We start from the raw sequence: 24,547 nt of genomic DNA, 5'->3' as shown, positions 1-24,547 counted from the left end.
GAGAAATGGTGATCAGTGGGAAGAGAATGCAAGAAGACTAATGGACAGCACTACGTCTCTATTGCTGTATAAGAAATTACCACAACCTTAGCAGCTGAAAACCACAAAATTTATGATCTAACAGTTCCATGGGTCAGTCTTGTGGGTCAGACTGGTTCAGCTCTTTGCTTAGGATCTCACTGGGCTAGAATCAAGGTGCTGGCTGGGGTTGCAAACTCATCTGAGGCTTGGGGTCCTCTTCCGAGCTCAGTGATTGTTGGAGGAATTTAGCTCTTTGCATTGCAGCACTGAGGTGTGCATTTTCCTGCTGGCTGTCAGCTGGGGGCTGCTGTCAGCTCCTAAAGGCGCCCCCTACCCCCTGGCATGGATCCCTCCCCACAATATGGCAGTTTGCTTCTTCAGGAACATCAGGGGAATCTCTGTCTTCATTCTGAGAAGATGGAATCCTAGGTACAGCAGTGAAGAGAGTGACAATGCCATTAGATTCACAGGTCCTGTCCACAGCAAAGAGAGGGTGTGCACAGCAGGGGTGGGGACCTTGGAGGGCATTCTAGATGTCAGGCTGCCACAATGATTAACATGGCGAGGCATAGTGAGGACTGGTAGTAGGAGAGGGACGTGGGGAGGCCCTCTGTGCCCTGCTGAGGAGTTTGAACTTGATCCGGAAAGCAATGGGGGCACACTGACATTGACAGATGCCGCTCCCTTTGGGGAGACACAGGAAACTGTAACAAATGGCAGGGGCTAATAAAGTATTCTAGGAAGCATAGCACCCCAAAAGAATATAATTGAATTAAAGAAGGCAAGTAACACAAAGCACAGTCGAATCCACATCTACACTTGAATCACTTGTGTATGCTTTATCACCTCACTTGCCTCCATGACAACTGTGAGAAAACCAAACCACACCTTGTCTACTGCCACGGTGATCAGGTGTGCCCTCCACATCCCAGACAGAAAGAAAACAAAAATACTCTGCACCATTAGAGAACCATCTCCAAACAGAAACATCCTCTCTAACACTGATCCTCTCCCCCGCCAACCAAAAAGTCTTGAGCCCCATTCCTGTAAGCTGCTGGCTCCCTCAAAAAAACACCTTTATCTCTGACATTTGGAATACAGACACCAGCAGGGATGTGAGGACCCACACAGATGGGACAGCATGTGAAGAAATGTCCTTTTCCCACCAATGACAATTTGGAGCAGATTAACTATAATGTCATGGTCTCCCTCTCCCTCCCCCCCCTTTAAATACTTGTAGTATCTTTCATGTTGAGTATCTGGTTTTTCTAAAGGCTGGTACCCTTCCAAACATGACAAATAAAAATATTCTAATGTTTCCCATTCACAACTATGTCTACATATACCATGTAAGCACGAGAACAACCGTAATGTTTATTCTTAAATATAAAAATGGCAATAGCGAAAAGTCGCTTTCTATAGGCCAGGCACCATTCCCAGAGCTTCATATCCTCACACTCAGATGAGGAAACGACGACGGCATGGAAAGTTTACGTAACTGGTTGGAGATGACACAGGCAGTCAGTGGTGGAGCTGGGATGCGAACCCAGGGAGAACAGTCTGTGATACCTCACAGCCTCAGAGCGAACACGGACACCTGCTCCTCTCTTTAAGGCGGCCTTTGAGGCACCCAGTAATGACTGCTGACCACCAATGACTGAGGTGGCAGCGCCAAACGTTTAAAAAACTAAGATCTAAACACGATTGTTACAGAAGTGAGCAGCACAAAAACAGTAGGATAAATAAATCCAAGGAATAGTTCTTAAAAATAAGTCACATAAACCTCAGAATTATAAAATAAACCAAGAAAGAGAGAAATACAGATCTAAAGCTCTTAGAAATTATCTGAGAGAAAACTGTGTTCAACTCTATGCTTAGTATTTTTAAAATGTTAACAAAATGGCAATTTTAAGACATACATGAATTACCAAAATTGATACAAGCAGAAGTAGACACACTGAAAACAAACCACAACAAATAGAGACAATCTTAAAAAGGTGTAAAAGCATTATCTGGCTCAAAAAATAACCTAAGCATAGAAAATTCCACAGGAAACTTCTTTCAAATTCTCAAAAAATTATATATATGTATATATTTCCCATAGGTCCAAAGCACAGAAAGATAAAAACTTCCCAATCATTATATGAAATAACTATTATTTTGATGTCAAAACTAACAAGACAGCATAAAAATTCAACCAAAGGCCAAATTATTATGAAAATTGATGCAATAATCTGAAACAAATACTGAATACAGCAGTGAGTTAAAAAAACATTTCATCATGACCAAGTAGGCTTTACTCCAAGAATAAAAAGATGATTACATATTAGGAAATCTGTGATTATGGTACACCATTTTAATAGATCAAAGGCAAAAATTACACAAGAATTAAACAAATATGATACTCTATTTTAAATCTACTCTGTTTCAAGTCTAACTGCAAACAATTCTAATTGGATACTTACAATATCTTTACAATATTTATATTATTATTCTCAGGTTACAGCTTTAAGAAACTGAAAATGGAAGAGAACAAATAAGGCCCTCAACGTTATACAATTCTAAGAGGAAGAGGGGTACTTTGAGCCCAGGTCTGTCTGGCCATAAATCTTATACTCTGCCTTCCATTTTATGTTCCCCTCATAGGTTATAATTTATCAAAAATAATAAAAAATCTTTTAATATTTCAAAATCCTGTGATTAAAAACAAGAACTCTTAGCACATTAGAAATGCAATAAGATTTCTTTAACATGTAAAATTTCTTTTATATATCATTTTCTATATATAAAATAGCTGTAAAAAAAATCAGAAATAAGACTAGAAAACCACTAAGTAATGGTAACATTGTTATATAAATTATGGCTAATGCTATAAGACATAATTCTGAAATAAGAGGTGTGCTTTTTTGACAAGTAATAGAATCATTCTTTGTTATAGTATGTTTTCTACTAAGAAAATTTAGAAAAATTAGGTGAAAGGGGGTTATCATTAATAAAGTAAAAAATATATATAGCTTTTATATAACAGCAACGAACAAAAAAATAAATATATCCCAAAACAATATAAATATCCCAAATATGATCAAATTAAAAATATATAATGCGTAGGAATAACCTTAAAAATATGCAGGACTTATATGCAGAAATACTTTTTGTTACATTGAATAACATTTGAAAAAAACAGAAGCATATTATGAAATGATTAAACATTTTAAAGATGCAAACTCTTCCAAAATAGCTAATAGTTTATACATAATTCCACTGGATACTCAAAATTTAGAATACATCAGAATTTTTTAATTTAAAAATTAATTCCAACATTCACCTTGAAGTATTCTCAGATGATAATTGCTAGAGCATATTTAAAATACAGCATAGTGAAGGGCTTGCCATATTAGAAATGAGAATGTGCTATACAACATATAATATAGTTTCACTACAATAATCAATAGATGGTTAAAAATGAAATAGAAAGTCCAGATATGGAAATGTATATACCAACATAATTAAAGATAGATTTAATCAATAAGTGGTGTTGAAATTATTCAATATGTCAAATTATACAATATGTCAAACTAAGATGGATTAGATATTAAATTAAAAAGTGAAATTATAAAGGATTATGAAAAATATAGGTGTTTATTTACTAGATATTTGACCAAAGAATTTCCAAATACAGAAGTAGTGGAATATATCAGAAAGTAATAATAGATGTGATTGCAGTAATAGCCATGAAAAAATTCCTATATCTGATATATAGCACAATATTCAAAATTAAAAGGCAAACACCAAACTAGGAAAACAATTCCCAGAGATATGACATACAAAGAATCTTTAAGAGACAGTTAAGTAAGCAAAATATTAACATAATGGATAAAAGGGCAAAGAACATGGGTCAACAAGTTACAAAAGAATTGCTGTAAATGTCCAATGAGCATTCAAAAAGAATTTTAAATGATTAGTGCTTCATGCTGCTGAGTACGAAGAGAGACAGACAATCTCATACACTGCCGGTAGGAGTGTAAGTGAATACCTTTGGCCATGTCCAAGAAGAACTATAAAAATGTTCATGCCCTTTGATTGTACCTACTATTAGGTGGAGGCAATTAAGAAGATGGCAAAAGATGAAATGCAAGCCTATTTAAGACTGCCTCATTCCTTCTAGGAGGGAGCACAAACATTCAACTACAGCTCTCCATCCCAAAGTACAATACTAGACAGTCATTAAACAATCATGTTTTGAAGAATACTTAAATGCTATAAGAAAAATGCTTGCAGTAGAGTGAACATAAGTAAGATATGAAACAATATGCAGACAATAGCCCTGATTCTGTAATGTAACAAAAGATGAAGGGAAAAACTTAATTGGAAAAAATATATACCAAAATGTTACAGTGGCTATCTCTGAGTATTAAAATAGGTAATTTTTATTTTCTGCTATTAGCAGCAAAGTGAAATTTATTTTATAAAGAATAAAAATAAATCAAAGCCTGATAAGAAAAACAAGAAGCTGGACACACTGGACATGACCGTCTAAGGAGATGAAGAAGTCTGCCTGTTGTGTCCCTCTAATTTTCTTGCAGGATCTCAGGGAAATGGTGGAGTGGGTATCTCAGAAGCCACTTCAGCTTCTAAAAGGAATCATCTCAGAAGCCATGTCTCCATCAGATCTGGCTAATTCCTTCTCTGCTCCTTCGACTTTGGCCTCTTCCTGCTCAGCTCAGCTCTGCCAGCCTCCACTTTCCTCCCACTCAAAGTCTGGCCACAACAAAACAATCTCAACACAGGAAGCAGGTCTGGAAGGAGGTCAATATGCTGAGTGATTACTGAGGGAATGATGTGTGTTTCTGCAGAAATGCCTTCTGCCTCTGCTAAAGTATCATTGCATAACACTATCCACACTGGAAAGACTGTTCTCAAAAAACGTACACTCTTGAAGTTTTCCTGCACAGCCCTACTGCAATGATGACATCAGCAGTCCATTTGTCCTTCACCAGCATAATTCAGGGAGCTTTACTACAACTAGTCATTCAGTCTCTCAATGATATTCTGCAAATATTTACTTGGTGCCCTCTAGGGCTCTGGGAAATATAATATGGGTGTGGGAGGCTGAATAAAAGGGTCCCCAGAGATGTCCAAATCCTAGTCCTGGAACCTGTGACTATGTAACATTACATGGCAGAAGGGACTTCATAGATGTGATTAAGGTAAGGTTCTTGAGATGGAGAGTTTGCCCTGCATTATATGGGTGGACCCAGTATAATCACAGGGGTCCTTGTGCGGAAAAGATTCAGGAGAGTCAAGAGAAGGAGGTGGGATGTGGAGAGAAGGATTCATATGTCAGTGGTCATCTAAAAGGCACCACAGGATTTTGAACTATAAAGGGACAAGTAGTTGCTTCATGCTGCCCAGCAAGATTACTGCAGGTTTCAAAGAGAGAATATTTGTCATCAAAACGAATTCATTCAGTAAGCATTTATGAAGAACCTACTAGATTGCAGTGACAGAGCCACAGGGGAAAATACCCCTGCCTGCTGGTTGGGTGAAGTTTCACCGAGAAGTAGCAGTATCAGCCTGAAGAGTATCAAGCTAGTAAATCATTCAGACAACCCAAACAGGACAGAAATAGGTCAAAGGCAAGGTGGTTTAGTCAGGTATCTCTCAGTGACAAGAAACAGAACCCCAATTTTCAAAAGCTAATCAGAAAAGGAGCTTTCATGGAAGGATCCTGAGGCAGCCTCAGACTCTGAGGAAGAGAGAGAGAGCTGTAAGAGCCAGGGAGTTCAACTCTGCCAACATGCCCACAGGGTCTCCATCTTTCAATCTGCTGGTCCCTATTTCTGTCTTTCTTCCATAAGCATGACCAATTACAGCGTGGCTCCTACCAGCTCTGTGAAGCCATTGGGGAATGCCCACTGTCCAGCCAGTTGTCCCTAATCACATGGACTAGCAGAACCTTGATGTCAAAACACATGATAACTGAGCTTTTCTCACATGCTTCCCAAGGTGCTTTTGAGTGCAATCAAACAAGTGATCAGATTCTTTGGGAAGCTACCTTGACTTCTATTGGGCAGCTTTTCTGTCTTAGAGTATTAAAAGCCATTAATTATATACCGTGATTAGAACCATGTAATAAAAAATATGTGGAAGCAAAAAAGACTGGCGGGAAAGACACTAAAATCCTAAGTTATATTTGGGAAATGCAATTATAAATGATTTTTATAGCATCCAGTCTCCAAATTTTTGTAATATAAATATTTTAATAATGAAAGCTTTTATTTATATATTTAAAAATTACATTTAATTTTTGTGAATGCCTAGGTGTTTCTAATTCTGAGAAGTGACTAATGTAACCCATATTTTGGTGATGAAAATAGCAATTCTTAAAATATTTTCTTTCTTGATATAAGAAAATATAAAATATATAATTTTCTATATATAATAAAATATAAAACTGATATTAATTGGGAATGCCGTAGGACCTTGAGAAATTAAGGAAAGTCAAGAAAATACCATCATAATCTAATTTCAACAAAAATAGAGGTTAACCAATAACTATTTAAAAACTTGCATATATGAAATAATCAGTATAATCACATATAAACACAAGTCAGGGGTCAGAATGTTGTTGCAAAATTCTTTAAAAATTGTACATTAGTTAAATATTATTCAGTCTTAAAAAGGAAGGAAATGCTGACATATGCAACAACATGGATAAACCTTGAGGACATTACACTAAGTGAAATAAGCCAGTTACAAAAAAGACAAATACTGTATGATTCCATTTATATAAGGTACTTAGAGTAGTCAAATCATCAAATCATAAAGACAGAAAGAAGAATGTTGGTTTTCAGGGGTTTGCAGGGGGGAAATGGGAGTTATTGTTTAATGGGTATAGAGTTTCAGTTGTGCAAGAAATGTTCCCGTGATGGATGGTGGTGACAGTTGCACAATAATGTAAGTGTACTTAATACAACTGAACTGTACACTTAAACATGGTTAGGATAGCAAAAAGAAAAAATAATTTTCAATAGAAAAAATGTTATAGCTTAACTCTGAGAAAGGCAATAATGCCCATAGAGATTAAATAATGAAATTTTCAATGTTGATCACCTTAGATTAATTATATATGAACAATTTTCAGGGACAAATGCTATCAATTAAGAAAGCTAATCTATACACATAAGCAAGCCTTTCCCTGGTTTGTTCCATCAGATGGAGAAGTAGCCTTATTATATGGGGGTTTTAATTAAAATAGACGTGTTTACCTCCCATCTTGCCAGGGCCAGAACTTGGAAGTTCATTTCCTGAACTGAGGCACACCCCATTTAAGGACCTGTCATGAGATTACAAGCATGAAAATAATAAAAATCTTAGTCTTTGAAAGTTTACAACAAATTCAGGTTACTTGACTAAATGTACATTAAAATGGTCAAGAGTTGTTCTGGGTACAAAAATCTGATATTTAAATACAGGAAGTTCCCTTCAGGGAAGAAAAGACCTGCAGCTGGCTTTGGAGGGAAGGAGAGTGCCAACTAGTGGATGACAGTGAAGGACAATGTGCCATCATTAAAAATAAATAACAGAGGATATTCACCAATCAGAAAGAATGTATGTGCCCTTATGTTCACAGTAGTGTTATTTACAGTAGCCAAGATCTGGAAACAGCCCAAGTGCTCATCAGCAGATGAGTGGATAAAAAAGCTGTGGTACATTTATACAATGGAATACTATGTGGCTGTAAAAAAAGAAGGAACGCTTACCCTTTTGACAGCATGGATGGACCTAGAGATTATTATGCAAAGTGAAATAAGGCAGTCAGAGAATGACAAATACCATATGATCTCAGAATCTAATGAACAAAATAATCTGATGAACAAAATAGAACCAGAGGCGTGGATTTATGGAACAGACTGACAAATGTCAGAGGGGTGAGGGATGAGAGACTGGGTAAAAGAAGGTGAAAAGATTAGCCAAAGAACATATATGCATAGCCCATGGATACAGACAACAGAGTTGTGAAGGCCAGAGGAAGGAGGGTGGGGTGGGGTCTGGGTGGAGGTGGGAAAAGTGGGGGGAGGGAATGGGGGACATCTGTAATAGTGTCAATAAACATTTTTTTTAAATGGCAAAGAAGTCCACACACAGACAGATCAGGGAGGTGTGAATTTAGGGAATGGCAAACAAACCAGCCAAAACCAGGTCAAAGACAAAGGTAAGACAGAAGGAAGTGAAAGCAGGATTGGCTTGAGTATGATGGCAAAGGCAGAATTCTGAATTTGGTAGAGGGGAGTAATGGGAAGGCACATGGCTATCAGAGGCATAACAAAGCAGCGGTTGCAAGTCGGTCAATGAAAAGCAAGGAAAGGGCACAGGGAACCAAAAAGTTCTTTAGAAACAATTTCAAATTCTTGAGTGTAAGCTATTTAGAGATGTGTTTCATTAGAAGCATGGTGAACAGTCTACACAGTCTAATGAATTTCTTTACTTTAAACCCGATTCCAACTGTTTTCAAGGGTTCATGTCTGTATGACCCATTTCTGAAATTGGGGCAGGCCACTATCACATCAAAACTCAGTGTGCCACACTAACCATTCCCAGGAACGTGCGATGGCTGGCTGACAGAAATGGGATTTTTGACAGGAAATTCTCAGAACCAAGAAAGTCATGGTGGTAAACACTCCCAGAGAAAAGAGAGCAGTACTCTATTCTAGGTCAGCAGGGAAATGGTTAAATTGTTCTCCCTGATTATTAACAGACCAACATTTAGTTCAACAGCTCTAATTTGCTGTGGAATTTTTGACTTTCTCTTCTGAAAACCGAAAATGGTTTTCTGCATAATGCTTGTCTACAAATGCAGTGACAATTCGTATTGGGTGTAGAGAGGTAGGTAAAGATTTTTCAAAATAGGATAGCCAGTTTAAAGAATATTAGCCTTATCTTTTAATATTAGCCTATCTATGTAGATATATGATATTCATATATATCTTAAAGGAAGCAATATATTAGTGAGACGTTCTGCATAAATACTAGTTTTAGAAATCATGTAATAATGGAGGAAAGAAGATTAAGTTTGGATGAATAATAGGAGCTTTAAAAAAAGATCCTAATTTGGCTTTTAGATTCTTAATGGGACTGCTTTGATTTAAAACTAATAATTATAGAGGTAGAAATAAGATAATCCAAGCACTCAAATGGACATCATAAGAATGAATGAGCAAAGAAAGGAAGGAGAGAGGAAAAGAAGGAGGGAGGAAGGATGGAAGGAAATTAGAATCCTTTGAATAAAGTATCACAGCTTGATTATTTAATATTCTTACTTATACAATAGAAAATATTATTGATTCTTTAAGTAACAAAACTTCCATGGGTATGCCTTAGCTCAGGAACCATGCAATATTTATTTATAGTCTGAAAAGTCTTGGTATTAATTCTTGAGAAATAAAGACTGAATACTCAATGATTCCTTCAGAGGGCCAAGTAACTGTTCAGTGAGACCTATAGCAAATATCATATTTACACATGGTCAGCCCTCACAAAAGCTGATTTGTCCCAACATTTATTCTGTTTCTGAACTTTCAGTTACAAGTTTCAAAGTCTGAAAGGTACTTTATTACAAAATATGCCTTTGTGTACATATTCTACAATTTTTCTGAAGCATTCTTTACTTTTATCCTTTAAAATGTTCTGTCTGATTTATCTATGAGGTCTTTTGGTCTCAATTTATGACACTTATTTTCCCTAAAATAAGTTTCTGAGTTACACAATGTATTTCATCCTTTTGTACAAACTAAACCAGATGTTATAAAGTAGTAGGTAAATGAAAAACTGGGTTAAAAGACCAATAACTGACCAACCTATAACAGGCTCAGCTTTTTTTTTTTTTTTTTGAAAGAGAGAGAGATTAAGGTGCATGCAGTCAAGTGGAATGAAGGTCACCAAACAAAATGTTGCAATCTTAAAGTGCCATCGGCATGTAAACCGTGTTCAGCAGCAGCTTCGGAGTAATTCACGGGACTCTCTTTATTCAGTATCATCTCATCTCAAGACACTCATAAATGCACATTACGATGGTATGTTACATTTGCAGTAAAGTGTTGTGAAAAATTAGGAGAATATTTTTCTTTAAATAAAAATACTTAATATCACGTTTTAAAATTTGGCTCCCAGCTTTTGTGAGAGGAAAAGTGACCGAAAAGCTCAAAATTCCACAATTGGTTTCTACATGCTAGATAGGAGCTCTGACAAGTCTGTCCGTGAGTTACTCATTATCCACCTGCTGACGATGTTTCCATTACCAAAGGGTTTCAGTTGGAAATTTTCTGGTTTTCACGGGAAAGAGCAGAAAGCCACAAGCCACACATGTCCCACATGTCCCTGGAGCTGTCTAAGTCAAAACCAGAAGGGTTCCTTGTCCGGGGACCTCCCTTCATCGTCCACCCACTCCTGACCTGCTGTTTTCCTGTTGGCAATGACAGGTCCTTGCAAAGCAAACAGCTCCCCGCTCTGCATGGAAATGCTCATGCGCTCAGACCATATCCCAAGTACAAAACTCCCGGAGAGTCATTTGGGGAGTGAATCAGACTTGCAGCCAATAAGCACAAAGCTGACCTTTAAACCCCAGCCTTTAATAGAGCATTGGGTTATTTCAGTGTGTTTGTTTGCTCAACAGTTCCAGGGTCACAGGGTCTGCGCTCACTGAGGTGGGGCGAACCTGAAAATCTTGCTTCCAACTCCCACATTGCGACTGATAGCAGAGGGTCGGGGGCTGGGCTAGGAGAGGCCCCAAGCCCCAATCTGAAGTGCACCCTGTATTGCAGGCTGTTTGAACACGTCCTTTAGCATCTAGAGATCATTGGAGTACAGAAGTCTGCTGACTGGCTCTCAGCTACCAGCTTTGGAAGGAATGAGAGTCTTGGGGAGCCAGGAGTGGAAGCATTTTTGTTTTCTGTTTTTACCTTGTCACTGTGCCATACTGAGTGCTAGATCTTGAGGCAAAAGATGAACTCAGTAATACGCATCCTTTCTTTTTCAAAAAATACATTTTTATTGACTTCAGAGAGGAAAAGAGAGGGAGAGAAAGATAGAAACATCAATGATGAGAGAGAATCATTGATTGGCTGCCTCTTGCACACCCCACCCTAGGGATCGAGCCTGCAACCCAGGCATGAGCCCTGACCCGGAATCGAACCATGACCTCCTGGTTCATAGGTGTACGCTCAACCACTGAGCCACACTGATGAGCTCATTCTTTCTTTATTAAAAATATGATATTGTATTCATCATGGATATTTTTGCATTGATTTCGATATTTCAAAATATTGCATTAAAACAATATTTATCTTGATTACCTAGTTTTTGGTGCCTAAGGCAAGGGCCTCACTTGCCTCACCCTAGTCCTGGCCTGCTCTGTCACCTCACTGTTCCCATCTCACATCTTAACCTAAAAATGGAGGCAGGGAGGTGGAGATACAGCTGGGGTAAAAAGGGAAGAAGAGCAGAGACCACACAAGAAAATCATAATTGAGCATCTACCATGTGCCAGGTACTACACCAGACATGTTATTATACATTCTTTCTGGTCTTCATCTATGAAGAAGGTATATTCATCTCCAGCTGAGAAAGTTGAAGTTCTGAGAAATGTGTGTTTTTTCCCCACCCTCCTCCATCCTAGGAACTGGCCCTACAAACTACCCAGCAGTCAAGACAGAAACTGGGAGTTGTCTATGATCCCTCCTCTCCAACCCATTGAATCTATGAGCTGTCAATGTACACTTGTAACTGTTTGTGGACACTCCCATAGTAAACGGGGGAGTAAAGTGCAAAAGATGGTCTGGTAACAATTTCCACACTCTTTTGGCTATATCTGCCACCTCTTCAAAGGTCAGTCACCCAGTTGTTTTGATATCCCATTGGCCAGTCACACTATTGCAAGTGCTGAATGTTTCGCAAATTTATCAAGTACATTTTAGTTTCATCTTGAATGCAAGCTCAGTCTCTGGCCAAGGACACTCACTACTCTGAGCACAGGATTCCACCGCCTGACATCTCACTTGGATATCTCATGCACATCTCAAATTAACATGACCGGAAACAAAATTTGTAATCTCCTCAAATGCTGCTTCTCTCCGGTTTCCTCCATCCCAGCACCTGGCGTCATCGATCACCTGCTACTCGAGCCAGAAACCTGCAGTTGTCTTTGGCTCACTCCTCTTCCCCATCCAAACCAACACCAACAGCTGTCCATTGAAATAGTAAAATCAATATCAACAACAACATTTATTAAAGCATTCACTATGTGCCAGGTACTCATATGATGCATATAGGGCATTACTAACTCATTCCATTTTCATAACTCTATGATGAGATGATTCTTATTATCTCCTCTTTATACCTAAAAGGTGGCATAGAGAACTAATTTTCCCATGATCATATTGTTAGTAAGAGAGGGAATTAGTATTCTAACCTAGAACACATACTCTCTTGTTGTTGTTGTTCTACACTGTTTTCTGCTCTTTAGCAGTGATTTCCAAGTGTTTTCAAACACTTTTTTAAAAAAATTCTTTATTGTTTAAAGTATTATATATAGTATTACATATGTCTCCTTTTTCCCCCATTGAGCTCTCCCTGGCCATCCCCACCCCCCAGCACATGCCCGCAACCTCTAGTGTCTGTGTCCATTGGTTATGCTTATATGCATGCATACAAGTCCTTTGGTTGATCTCTTACCACCCTCCCCCCTCCCCTGCCTTCCCTCTGAAGTTTGATAGTTCACCTTATTGGTTTTCCACTGCCCCATCCTAGTCCAAGCTATCATCATTGCTCACTTAGGCAAATGTAAAAGCCTCCTAAATGACCATTTTGGTTCTATTTCTACCTTACTTCTACACATTAATTTTCATGAAGCACTCAACATAATTTAAAAAAAAGTTATTATCAGATCATGTCATTTCCTCAAAACCATTCAACTACTTTCTAAATAAAATTCAAACTCCTTAATGTGGCCTACAACCTCCTATGTGAACTGGCTCCTGCTCTCTTCTTTGTCTCCTACCCTTCTCCGCCTCATATATTACCTTTCTAGCCCACTGGCCTTCTTGCCCTTTCTTGGACTTAGCAAACGCTTTCCTGCCTCATGGCCTTTGCACATGCTGTTCCCTTTGCCAGCATGCTCTTCTCCCTCTCTGGATGGCTCCATCTAATCCTCCATATATCTCAGGGTACTTCCCTGAGCCCTCAAGCCTAAAATAGGTCTCCCTAGTAGTCCCTCTTAGCACCCTCTTCTTTCCCTTCATAGCAATTTAAGAAAATTATAACTCTACATTTATTTGTATTTGTACTTGTTTATTGCCTGTAAACTCCTTGACACACAATCAAGGTCTGTTTCATCCACTGCCTTATTCCATCTCCTAGACCAGACCTTGGAATATAGACAGAGCAATTATTTGTTCAGTGAGTGAAGTAACCCTGGAATAGCTCTTTTAAAAACTTCTTCAAATTAACTAAGAAGGCACTTAAATAATCAACATCATTGATTTTAGGAAGAGGGATCCTTAAAAAGAATATACACACACACATATGTATGTATGTGTGTGTGTGTGTGTGTGTATATATATATATATATATATATATATATATATATATATACACACACACATACATACATATATATATACAAAAGAATGTATATATATATATATATATATATATATATATATACACACACACACATATATGTATGTATTCTACTTTATTTCTAACATGTGAATAAAAATTATTAAAGCAAATATTCAATATTTGGAAAATACATAGAAGGAAACAATAAAAGAAAATCTCTAAAGAATGCTTTTTTGAAAGATTTTTAAAATTGATTTTTAGAGAGAGAGGAAGGGAGGGGGAGAGAGGGAAACATCAACTGGCTGCCTCCTGCACATCTTTCACTGGGAACTAAACCTGCAACACAGGTATGTGCTCTGTTGGCAATCAAACTGTCAACCTCTTAGGTGTACAGGACAATGCCCAACCACCTGAGCCACACCAGCCAGGGTTCTAAAGAATGATTTTTTAAAACCTTGTGGTATATCCAGCTTTTTAAAAAGTTCTTTTGTTGTTATGACTATCAGTCCCAATAAGATGAGAATGAAACTCTCAACTGTTCTTATTTAATCCCAATATATAGTAGTGTTCCATAAATATATGTTAATAATAAACTATGGACAATTTCAGTCACATATCTTTTTACTATTTCTCATCATAATTTAGAGATTGATTTTTTTTATTTGGTGCCAAATCTCTCATCAGAAAACAGCTGAACGATCTATTGTACATGATTTTCTATGGCCCGGCTATGTCACAGATGTTTTAGGAATAAAGACAGATTCTCTATATCTCTGTATAATAGGCAGTTATGTGGCTTGAGATCAAGGTACCTGTTCTTTAGAATTTCAATACTTTAATAAAAAAAAAAGAAATGCCTTCAAGAATGGAATAAAAAATGAAAGAAAAATTTTGCAAATCACATATATCTGATAAGGAACTTACATCTAGCATATATAAAAAATTCAATAATAAAAATACAACACAATTTAAAAATCAGCAAAGTATATGACAGAACATTTCTCCAAAAGAGGCACAAGGGATATGCAAATCAAAACTACAACAAGATTCCACTTTATACCCACTATAATAGTAATAATAAAAAATAGAAAGTATTAGTTGTTGGTGAGGACGTGGAAAAATTGGAACCCTTAAGCACTGTTGATAGAAATGTAAAATTGTGTAGCACTTTGGAAGACAGTCTGGCAATTCCTCAAAAACAGTCTGGTAAAAATAAAGTTACCATATGACCGAGCTATTTTACTCCTAGGTATATACTAAAGAAAAATGAAGGCATATGTCACCTAAAAACATGCACACAAATGTTCATAGCAGCACTATGCATAATAGCCAAAAGGTGGGTCAACCCAAATGACCATAAATTGATGGATGGAAAATGAAATATGGTATATCAATATGATGAAATATTATTCATCAATAAAAAGAAATAAAATACTGATACATGACTAAAACTTGGAAATGTTAAGTGAATAAAAGGCCAGTCACAAAAGACCACGTGTTGTATGATTTCACATATATGAAATGTCCGGACAGGCCGATTCATAGAGACAGGTAGTAAATTGGTGGTTACCTAGGGCTGGGATAGGGCAGAGGAGGAGTGATTGCTAACAAGGACTAGTTTCTTCTTGGGGTGATACAAATAATATAAAATTCGACAGTGGTGATGGTTGCATAACTCTGTGGATATAATTTTAAAAACCCACTGAATTGTACACTCTTTTAATGAGTAAGTTGTATGGCATGTGAATTGAATCCCAATAAAGCTGCTGTAAAGTAATAACAAAATCTAGTTTTTACTATAATTTAAAGTTAGAAGTAAGCTTGGCATTTACAAGAACAGGTATGGCTTAACCAAAGAGTTTTTATAATTGTTTTCAAGCACATTTATGATCTCCCTCTGTTCTTATAATTCCTGGTCTCCTCTCTCTGTCATTGTTTAAAGGCAAGCTTGAAATCATAGGGCCAGACTGACAGAATTGTAGAGTGGGACAAAATGTATAAGATCATGATTTTAGAGTAAGGAAACTAAGACCCATAGAGAATAAAATTTCCCCCCCCCCAAGGTCATAAAAGCAATGAGAATCAGAGTTTTCCAAACCAAAGCTTTATTTTTAATTTTTCAACAGCACCATACACAATATAGAGTACTGAATGGCATTTTCCAAGACAGCCTCAAGCCAGAGGTCTACGCAACTAAGTCTCACATGTAGATAAGGAATTTCCACTCAAAGTATGAAGACAGCAAGGATGAAGTCCACACAGTGATTGCTTCTTCTGGAATAAGCCTTGCCTGAGTACTTGGCCATGTGCTAGAGCCATTGTTGGAATAAAGATTAATTTTCTCAAAGACAGCAGAGATTAGGAAGTTTAGATTTGGGTTTCTAAGTTTAGCTTTGGGAAGTTTAGTTTGGTCTTCATCAGTGTTGGACACTTGGACTGGTTGCCTCCATTATTCAGGTCTTAAGCAGCATGGAAGGCATTGCAAATAGAATGTTCTTGGTTGTGAATTTTCTCTTCAACCTTCCCAGCAAACCCTTTCTTTGTCTATCTTTCCTTCCTCCTCTTCCCAACTTGCTCTTGAGACCCTGAGAGATCTCACCCAATTTGGGTGCTTCAATTATCCCATGTGTTCTGTGGGCATCAGTGAGAAACGAGAACTAAAAGATGATTTTGTTTCATAGTGTTACTGAGAGTTGAGGGTGCAGCATAACTTTATTAATCATAGTTCATGTAAAACATCGGTAGTGGTACAATACTAAAAAAAAAATAATCAGATGGTTCAATCTGTTCCAATAAGAATTTTGACCCCAAAGTTCATTTTTATTTCTACATTCCTTTGCTACTCCCCTTTCTTATTTTCTTCGTTCAGAAAGTCCAAACTGCCTAAGAGAATCCTGGCTTCCTTCCAAGGGGATATTTTATTAACAGGTGGAGAAGAGAACTGTATTATAAAATTCAATGAAATAGTCCATTTGTCTGGATGAGGAGGAGATATGGATGTGCTGTCGGGCCAAGGGCTGCGGTAAGTAGGATGGAGAACATGAGGCTAGTGTTTTGATATCTCTAGTATTGCTCTACTCTCTGAAATATATTTTTAAAGCATTTTATCAGCTGCTTCACTGAATTTCTCTGCAAACGATTATCTTCTCACAGAAGTCAGTAAAAAGGAAAGCATACGGTCTTTTTAGATTCTCAGAGCGAGGCATTTAAAAATAAATGGAAAGTGTTTGTGACGCTTATAGGAATGCGTTCACTCAATCTGCTTTGGTTGTCACCAGATAGAAACAACCTTGAAAGGAAACCAGGTTCCTCTCCATTTTATGGGACTAGGAAATAGAGTTTCGTCCATGATAGTGATCAGGGTACTTAATTGCCTTTCTCTCATTCAGTAACCTGTTTGTACTCTCTTGAGGTTGATTAATAATACTCTTTCAGAATTTTTATTCATTTTGGTGTTAATTAGTATCCATTCTAGGTAGGGAGTAAAGGGGCAAAGCAGTGAATTGAGAATTCATCTAATACGTGAAATGTTTGTCATTCCAGAAACAGTTCTGAGAGAAAGATGATGAAACAAGTGCAACTTGTGGTGTTTGGCGGTTTTTGGTGTCACCAATTGTCAAATCCCACCTGTGTCAATAGTTAGGCTTTATTGAACTATACTCTATTTGGGAGAAAGCTAGAGAGGGAAGGAAGGACATCTCAATAGGAAAAAAAAAACACCTGAAAATACTTTCTAGTCCTATACTTCTCTAAAATAGCAGGTCAATTTCCCAGTGAGGATATACCAGTATGCATTTAGAGAAAGGTTGGGCACATTTGGAAGCTACATGAACTCTTCAGGGTCATAACAGTGGCTATTATTCAGTCAATGCATCAGTTTTTAAAGCAGGGCTTTTCAGACATTGATGAATCACCTGGGTATCTTGTTAAATGCAGATTCTGGTTCAGCACGTCTGGGAGGGTCTAAGACTGTATTTCCAACAAGCTCTCAAGGGCTGTCTATGGGATTGGCCCAGAACCCACATCAGAATAGTAAGGTTCTAAAGAAATGCAGCAAGGTGAAGGAAAAGGAAAACATTTGAGGCTAAATGACAGTCATGGTGGGCTGATAACAGCTGCCAGATTAATTATTTCAGCATAATTTTTCATTCCTGAAAGATGAAGCGCTGAATTTGATTGACTGTTTTTAAGCTCTCGTCAAACATGTCTAGTAGGCTCAAGTCTCTGTAATTTTTACAGAAGATGGAAATGATGGCCTGTAGTTTATATTCAATTGCCTTTGTGTATTTTTTTTTTTAAAAAGAAGCTTTCTTCTTCCCCATTGCAATTTCATTGCCTCTCAGGGTGTTAAACATTTTCAACTCTTTAGGGCCACTCAGTAGGGTACTAGTTAATGGATTGACTGCTAATAATTTAGCTATTAGTTTCAATTTCCTCCATCAAATCTTTTATAAAGGGTAAAGTTGACTGAGTCAAACATCCCCTCCTACCCCCACAGTTCAGTAAAAGCTGTATCAGTAGATTCAAAGAATGAATGTTACTTTTGAACACCCAATTTACGACTGGGAGAATTAGACTCATATTGTTCCAAAAGAAAGATCAAAGATCAAACTCCAAACCAGTAGAGCCTCAGATGTCTAATATCCATATAGTATGGCTATGAATCCTCAAATATGTTATAAATATTCTAAAAGGAAAACAAATCAATGTACCCAGTTTATATATATACTTATCACATATGTATTGAGAACGTATTTATTTGTATTTTGGGGGCACAATTTTCACTTTCAAAATGCATAACAAAAGAGTTAATTTTTAGCCATTCAATTCTAAGAAACATTTAAACCACATAAATCAGACAGTGCCTAACATCCTACTTGCTATCCCCATTACTTTGCTCCCACTTCCCCTAAAAAGAATATTATGCTATGTACTTTAAGGAGAGTTCATTTAGCACATTATCTTAATGGCATTTTAGAATGTATTATCTGGTGAACTCTGTCATTTGAACAGCAAAATGGAAAAGTTAAAATAAAGGCTTATCTTTGTGACTTATCTATCTAAAATTGAGCAGAAATTTCTTTCCTTATTTTATATTACACTGGAAAAATGAATCCAATGGTTTAAATTATAAAACTAATATCAGCAGGGGCATCATAGAGTTCAGAGATAATCAGAAAAATTGCATTGAAAAACAATTTACTCTCAATTATATGCAGTAATGACGGGTGTTGCGATGTAGAAAAAATTTAAACTACTGTGTTAGTTTTATAATGATCATGAGTTTTTCTGCACCAGATTTTTTTCTTTTTAACGAATATTTAAATATTTAAAGAACTATCTTTTATTCCTTTAACTTACGCCCTAATCTAAGTGGGAATAACATAAAAGTTTTATTTTACATTTCAATAATAATTGTTGGATACCTTGAAAGTTCATTATTTGGTTATGAGATCGTATCTTGGAAATTATTCTTTAGTTATGATTCAGTGTCAGTGCTAACATTTTAGTGGTCCCATCTAGAACTTTCTGGTTCCAGAAAATGAGGAACAGGTACAATGTGTAACAAGTGCTTCCTGCCATCTTTGTTTCCATTTCCTCAGAGTCTACCTCCCCCCACATGTCACAATTTCAGTTGTTAAGTATTCCATTTGTTCCTCTTATAGACTTATTTGTATTTTAGCAAAATATTCCAGAAGATTGAAAAATTGTAAAGACCCAAGTGTAGGGGTTCTCAGGTTAGAGACTCTAACAAAATTTGGTTTTAAATTGTGCATATCTTTTCAAATATACCATTTTCTAGACAATAGTACAGATTCTCAAATAGTTCTACAATCCCTAAAAGGTTAAGAACCATTGCTAATAAAATAATTTAAATGATCAAGAAGTAAAATTAATTCATCAGAATCACTTTGGAGAGATGGACCCCAGTCTTGGGGTTTGGAGTGAGGCAGGTCTGGGTTCAAGTCTGCATTCTGCCAACCCCTCACTTGGCCACCTCAGGCAAGTTACTTCTCTGAGCTATAGTTTCTTTCTCTATAAAGTGAGGATAAAACTAGTGCCTACCTCATTGGGCTGTTGTGAAGATTAAGTGTGTTTGTAGAGACACTGTCATGTAGCTGGCACACAATATATTCTCAATAAATAGTAACTACTCCTATTATCACTATTACTGTTATTCGCATTATAAAATACACTGTGAATACTAATAAGGCAGATTATTCTAATACTTCTTCCAGTTGTCTAATAAAACCAAGATGTGGCTAAATAACAATGATCAAGTTATCTTTGACCAAGTCAGAGCTAAATAGATTTGTTCTCTAGAATGATCTGATTATCTTTAACTATCGGATATACAATCTAATGACATGAAATAACTTTGGATTTTAAAGATTCACTGTCCTTCCAAGAGTTTCCTAAATTGTAAAACAGCTGGGTTTTCATACAGCAAGCATGAAAGGGATTTATATTCACCTGTGTCCAAGAGAACATCTTTGTGTTAAAATGTGGTGCCTCCTCCAATGGCTATTAATGGGACTTACCAGGTATTATAGTACATCTATAGCACAGATTGCCATAATTTTCAGGAACAATGTCCAATGCCATGCAATAATGTTCACCAGACATTAAGCAAAAAAAGGCAGTACACAAAATTATGTGAGGTCTGATCCCATTTTTGTACAATGATGGCACAGAAAAATGCCTGGAAGGAAATACGTTATTTCAAAGGTAGTGACAAATGGTAGGTGGAGAATTGATGGTTGAGTTTCTACAATGAGCATTTATTCCTCCTGTGATAAGAATAATAAAAGGTATTAAAAATAAATGGTTAATAATGAAAAACTTGTCAGCAGTGTGATAACCTGGATAAGGTCCTAGAAGGCAAGGAGCCGAGTTCCAAGGCCAAGACTCAGGCATATTGAAATGATAACCTCAGACAAGTTACCTCCCTCTTTTAAACCAAATATTACTCTTTGGAATTGAGAAGGTTTCAATAAATGATCTCGATGTTTCTTTCCAGTTGGACACTCTAAAATTCCAGATGTGTGGCCACATGTGGCAGAAAACGGTTTTGTTTTTCAAGCTAGTCCATAAATAGTAAGTGGGGCCACAAGAGTGACACTGGAATGGCATCCTTTTCTTTTCAATATTTCCTGTCTGGTTGATTTTTTTTTTTAGAATAATAAGGATGTTATTCATTTGATAATCTAAAATTAAAAGGAAAAAAATCATTTGAAATGGGTAAAGGGTTCAACATAAATATGGGCTCACAAACAAATTTGAACAGTACCTTTAAAATGGGTGAGCATGTTATTTGTCCTAAACAAAATCAATGAAAAACATCACACAATTCATAACCAGCATTCTGGAATAAATAACTCAAGTCAAACAGAACCGACTCATGGTATGAGAAGTAGATGGTTTTCTTAAGAAAATTCTTAGATGTGAAATCCTTTGAATGAAATGGAACGATCATTAGCACAGCATTTGGGGAGCAAGGTATTGCTGAGATTGTACCCCGGTCTGAACTTTTAAATACCAGGAAAATATCTATGTGATTAAAATTGTTTAATGGTAATAAGTAGCAAGCAAATTAGGTTGCTTGAAGCCTCAAATCCAAAAGGAAAAAATACATGTTTTCAACTGCTGACCTTTTGGCCTTGGGTCTCAGACAAATGCACTAGATCCCTCTTTCCATGAGCCCTGCATAGGAGAGAGGGAAGAAAATTCTTCTTTGTTGCCCAGATTCTTCCCCTGGAACCAGTGGGCTCTTGGGCTGCCAATGAGAAGTTTCCTCGAGGTGCTTTTAAAAGGGCATTGAAAGGCTGCAGCAGTGACCCAGAAGCCTGGGAAAAATACCCAGTTTCTCAGGCTACCAGCCCCACCCCCTTCTGGGCAAGGCACCCAGCACGAGTGAAGCTACTACCTAAAGCCGATCTGTTTCTGCGCATTCGCAAGAACAAATTTCCACCAACACCATGTAACCCCGCTCCTGTCACTGCTGTTGGGTTACACAACTTGGCTGCCCTCCTGGACAGAGCGAACACTCATCCCACAGTATCTGTTGGGGCCCTGCTATTGACAAAGAGATTGCTTTGGCCTGATTAGTAAGGACATGGGCTGTTTTCTGTAGCAAGGGCCAGTTAAGCGGGGAGGAAGGAGTATCTGAAACTTTAACAGAATATTAAACGGATTAAGATTTCTACATAACTTGTTTAGTAGAAAACATGTTTGAAGCAGGGGAGGGCTCTCTTCACACCATCTCATTCCTAAGTTCGATAATAATCTTTAAGGACCCTGTGATGTTATATTTTAAAAGGCACAGGCAATTAAGTTACTGCTACATGACGCAAGTTTAGAAATAATATATGCTGCTTAGGCAATTTTCACTGTGATTAGAAATTGCTTCAAAAGTATACTTGATTTGGGCTTCGAGTCTCACCATAGCCAAACTACTTCCCAAGAATTAGATGCTGTCAGTGAGTATTGCCAACTATTCTCTAAGTATTAATGAAAAAAACTACTTATTTAGGTCACATTATCACCACTTAGGCCACTGATGAAGTAATGTGTTAAATACTATCCTTCATGAAAGAGTTATTGACCCTTCAAAAAATGCCTTAAGAACTCCCTTAAGAAATAGTTGCATTAACTTGGTAAATATGACGCATCTCAACACAAATGCCCAGATAAGATAAATTTGGGTCATTAAATTTTGACCCAAAGAATCAATGGTGATGCCGTAGTTTTCTCTTAAGTGACACCTTAATGTTTTATTTAACTTAAGATGAATATTATTACTTTAGCTTTATTTTCATTCATATTTGCCCAATATATCTGTTTCCATCACAATTATGTTAAAATATTTGGGTCACTAAGTTTTAGGTATGATGTTTGTAAATAGTATACAGCTAGAGCTTGTATTTTTATGTAATCTGGCAATCTTTGTCTTCAAACTAGAGAGTTCAGTTTTGTTTCCCCCCCCCCCCTTTTTTCCTGCTAACTATTAAATTGATTGAATTTGCTTTATTTCCTTCCCTTGGCTTGGAAGTCATTCCATTTCTATGGAAGTTATCCCTAAATTTGTGTACCAACCAAAATCTAAAGAAAATCATTATCTCAATTCTTTTCTAGAATAATACAAAGACTGAAGACAATTCCATTTCTTCCTCAGCCCATGTTATTATGGGTACAGTAGTCAAGTCCTATATTATTTCTAACAAACACTCATCAACAACCGTCACTATTACTGTTGTTGATTTTACCAACAGTGCTTATTTACATTTCCCATTATGCTAATTGCTTTACTATTTTCCCCTACAACCTACACCATTTTTTTTTAGTTTAGTTCTCTTCTCATTCTAGTATAGCCTTTAATACTTCTTTCAGCAAAGTTAATTAATCCAGTCTTACTTATCTGAATAAAATTTTACTTTATCTTCAGTTTTTAAATTTAACTATACTTTAGTAGGTATAAAATTTTGGGATGACAATTTTGCTCAGCATTTTGAAAATAACAGAAGTTAGTTGGCTATTTAATTGTGATTTCTTAGCAAGTAATGTTATCCCAGCCCCTTTATATTCGATTGGCTGCATTCTCAATAGGATGAGTCTTAGTGTGGATTTGATTTTAGTTATCCTGTCTAGAACTCAAAGTTTTCCTTTAGTTTGAATCTCCGTGTCCCAGCTGTATTCTCGGTGATTTCATCAGCACTATTTCCAAGTTTAGTCATATTTTTCTGGTATATCTAGTTTGCTCTTTCTCAAGATGTAAATAAAATTCCATTCATTTTTATTTTTTTTGTCAAATTTATACTCATACATGGTTTTAAGTATCAAACAGTTGTATAAGATTTGTTATGAAAGACTAGTCTCCCATTTCCCCCTCTCATCTCTTCCTCTCTATAGATAGCCACTCTAAGCTTTTTTATTTATTTATAGGAAAGAAGACTACCTCCATGTTCATAATAAGATGACTGTATTACTTGGCCTTTCAGTTTTAGGCAGTATATGTTTACTCCCCACTACGGAGGATGAGAACTAGCTCATGTCTCTCCCTGCCCACCACACATGTATATCCTTTAACAAACATGAATTAGTTGCTTTAAGTGTTCCTTCTGTTCATTTTCTGTTCTCTCTTCCTGATATTTCTCTTAGTAAAATGTTGGGCTGACTAAACTGATCCTTTACTTCTCTTGTGTGTTTTTTTTTCTCTCTCTCTCTCCTATTTACCATCATCTTTTTCTCCTCCTTTCTGGGAGATTTTCTTAATTTTACCTTTTACTTTATAGATTGACATGGTTAGACATAACTCAGGGTACCATCTATTCAATATCTTTAGGTCTTTCTCTTGTACTGCTCAGATTTCCAAGAAAAGACTTTTTCAAATGATTGCCTTGCAAAGTAAAACATCTGGATGCTAGTTTTCTGGAAATCCCATTGATGGGGGAGGAGGTCTGGGAGTTGTATATCCAGTATATGCACATTTACTTAATTCACATACACACACACACACACACACACACACACACACACACACACACACACACGAGTTTGCCAAGCTGACTACTACTATTCTTTAAAAACAGAGCGGGCATCACCTCCTCTGGGAAGTTCTCCATGATCTCCCCAGTAGACACTTCAACTGAACCATCTCAAAGAACCCAGGGTTTCCCTCTCTCTTAGCAGATATCCCCCTGCCTCTGTAACTGCCTAGTTAGACGTCCTCACTCAGAATTAGCTCTATGTGTTTTGGATTTCTGGGCTCTTGGCACAGTTACTAGCATATAATAGGCCGGATAGGTTCATGAGTTATTAATTAATTCCTGAGGGAGCCCAGGCAAGAGAGCTGCTTGTACATGCAGGAGCCACACAGGAGCTGGGAAAACACTTCAAATAAACCGCAATG

General features: G+C 36.9%; 1 protein-coding gene across 10 annotated transcripts in view; it reads right to left on the bottom strand.

Moving 5' to 3' along the window:
• THRB (thyroid hormone receptor beta) overlaps window positions 1–24,547 on the bottom strand; it is a 289,467-nt gene that overhangs the window by 240,646 nt on the left and 24,274 nt on the right. The window contains exon 1 of one of the 10 annotated variants that reach the window (XM_079794928.1): window positions 10,473–10,532. The exons of the other annotated variants lie outside the window; for them this stretch is intronic. The gene's annotated coding sequence lies outside the window, so the exon portion shown is untranslated. Of the gene's footprint in view, window positions 1–10,472; window positions 10,533–24,547 lie in introns of those variants that run through there. 10 annotated transcript variants of the gene reach the window in all.

This window comes from Cnephaeus nilssonii (assembly GCF_951640355.1).
Source record: "Cnephaeus nilssonii genome assembly, chromosome: 17".
Classification (NCBI taxonomy): Eukaryota; Metazoa; Chordata; class Mammalia; order Chiroptera; family Vespertilionidae; genus Cnephaeus; species Cnephaeus nilssonii.
This window is presented reverse-complemented; position numbering and strand designations above follow the sequence as displayed.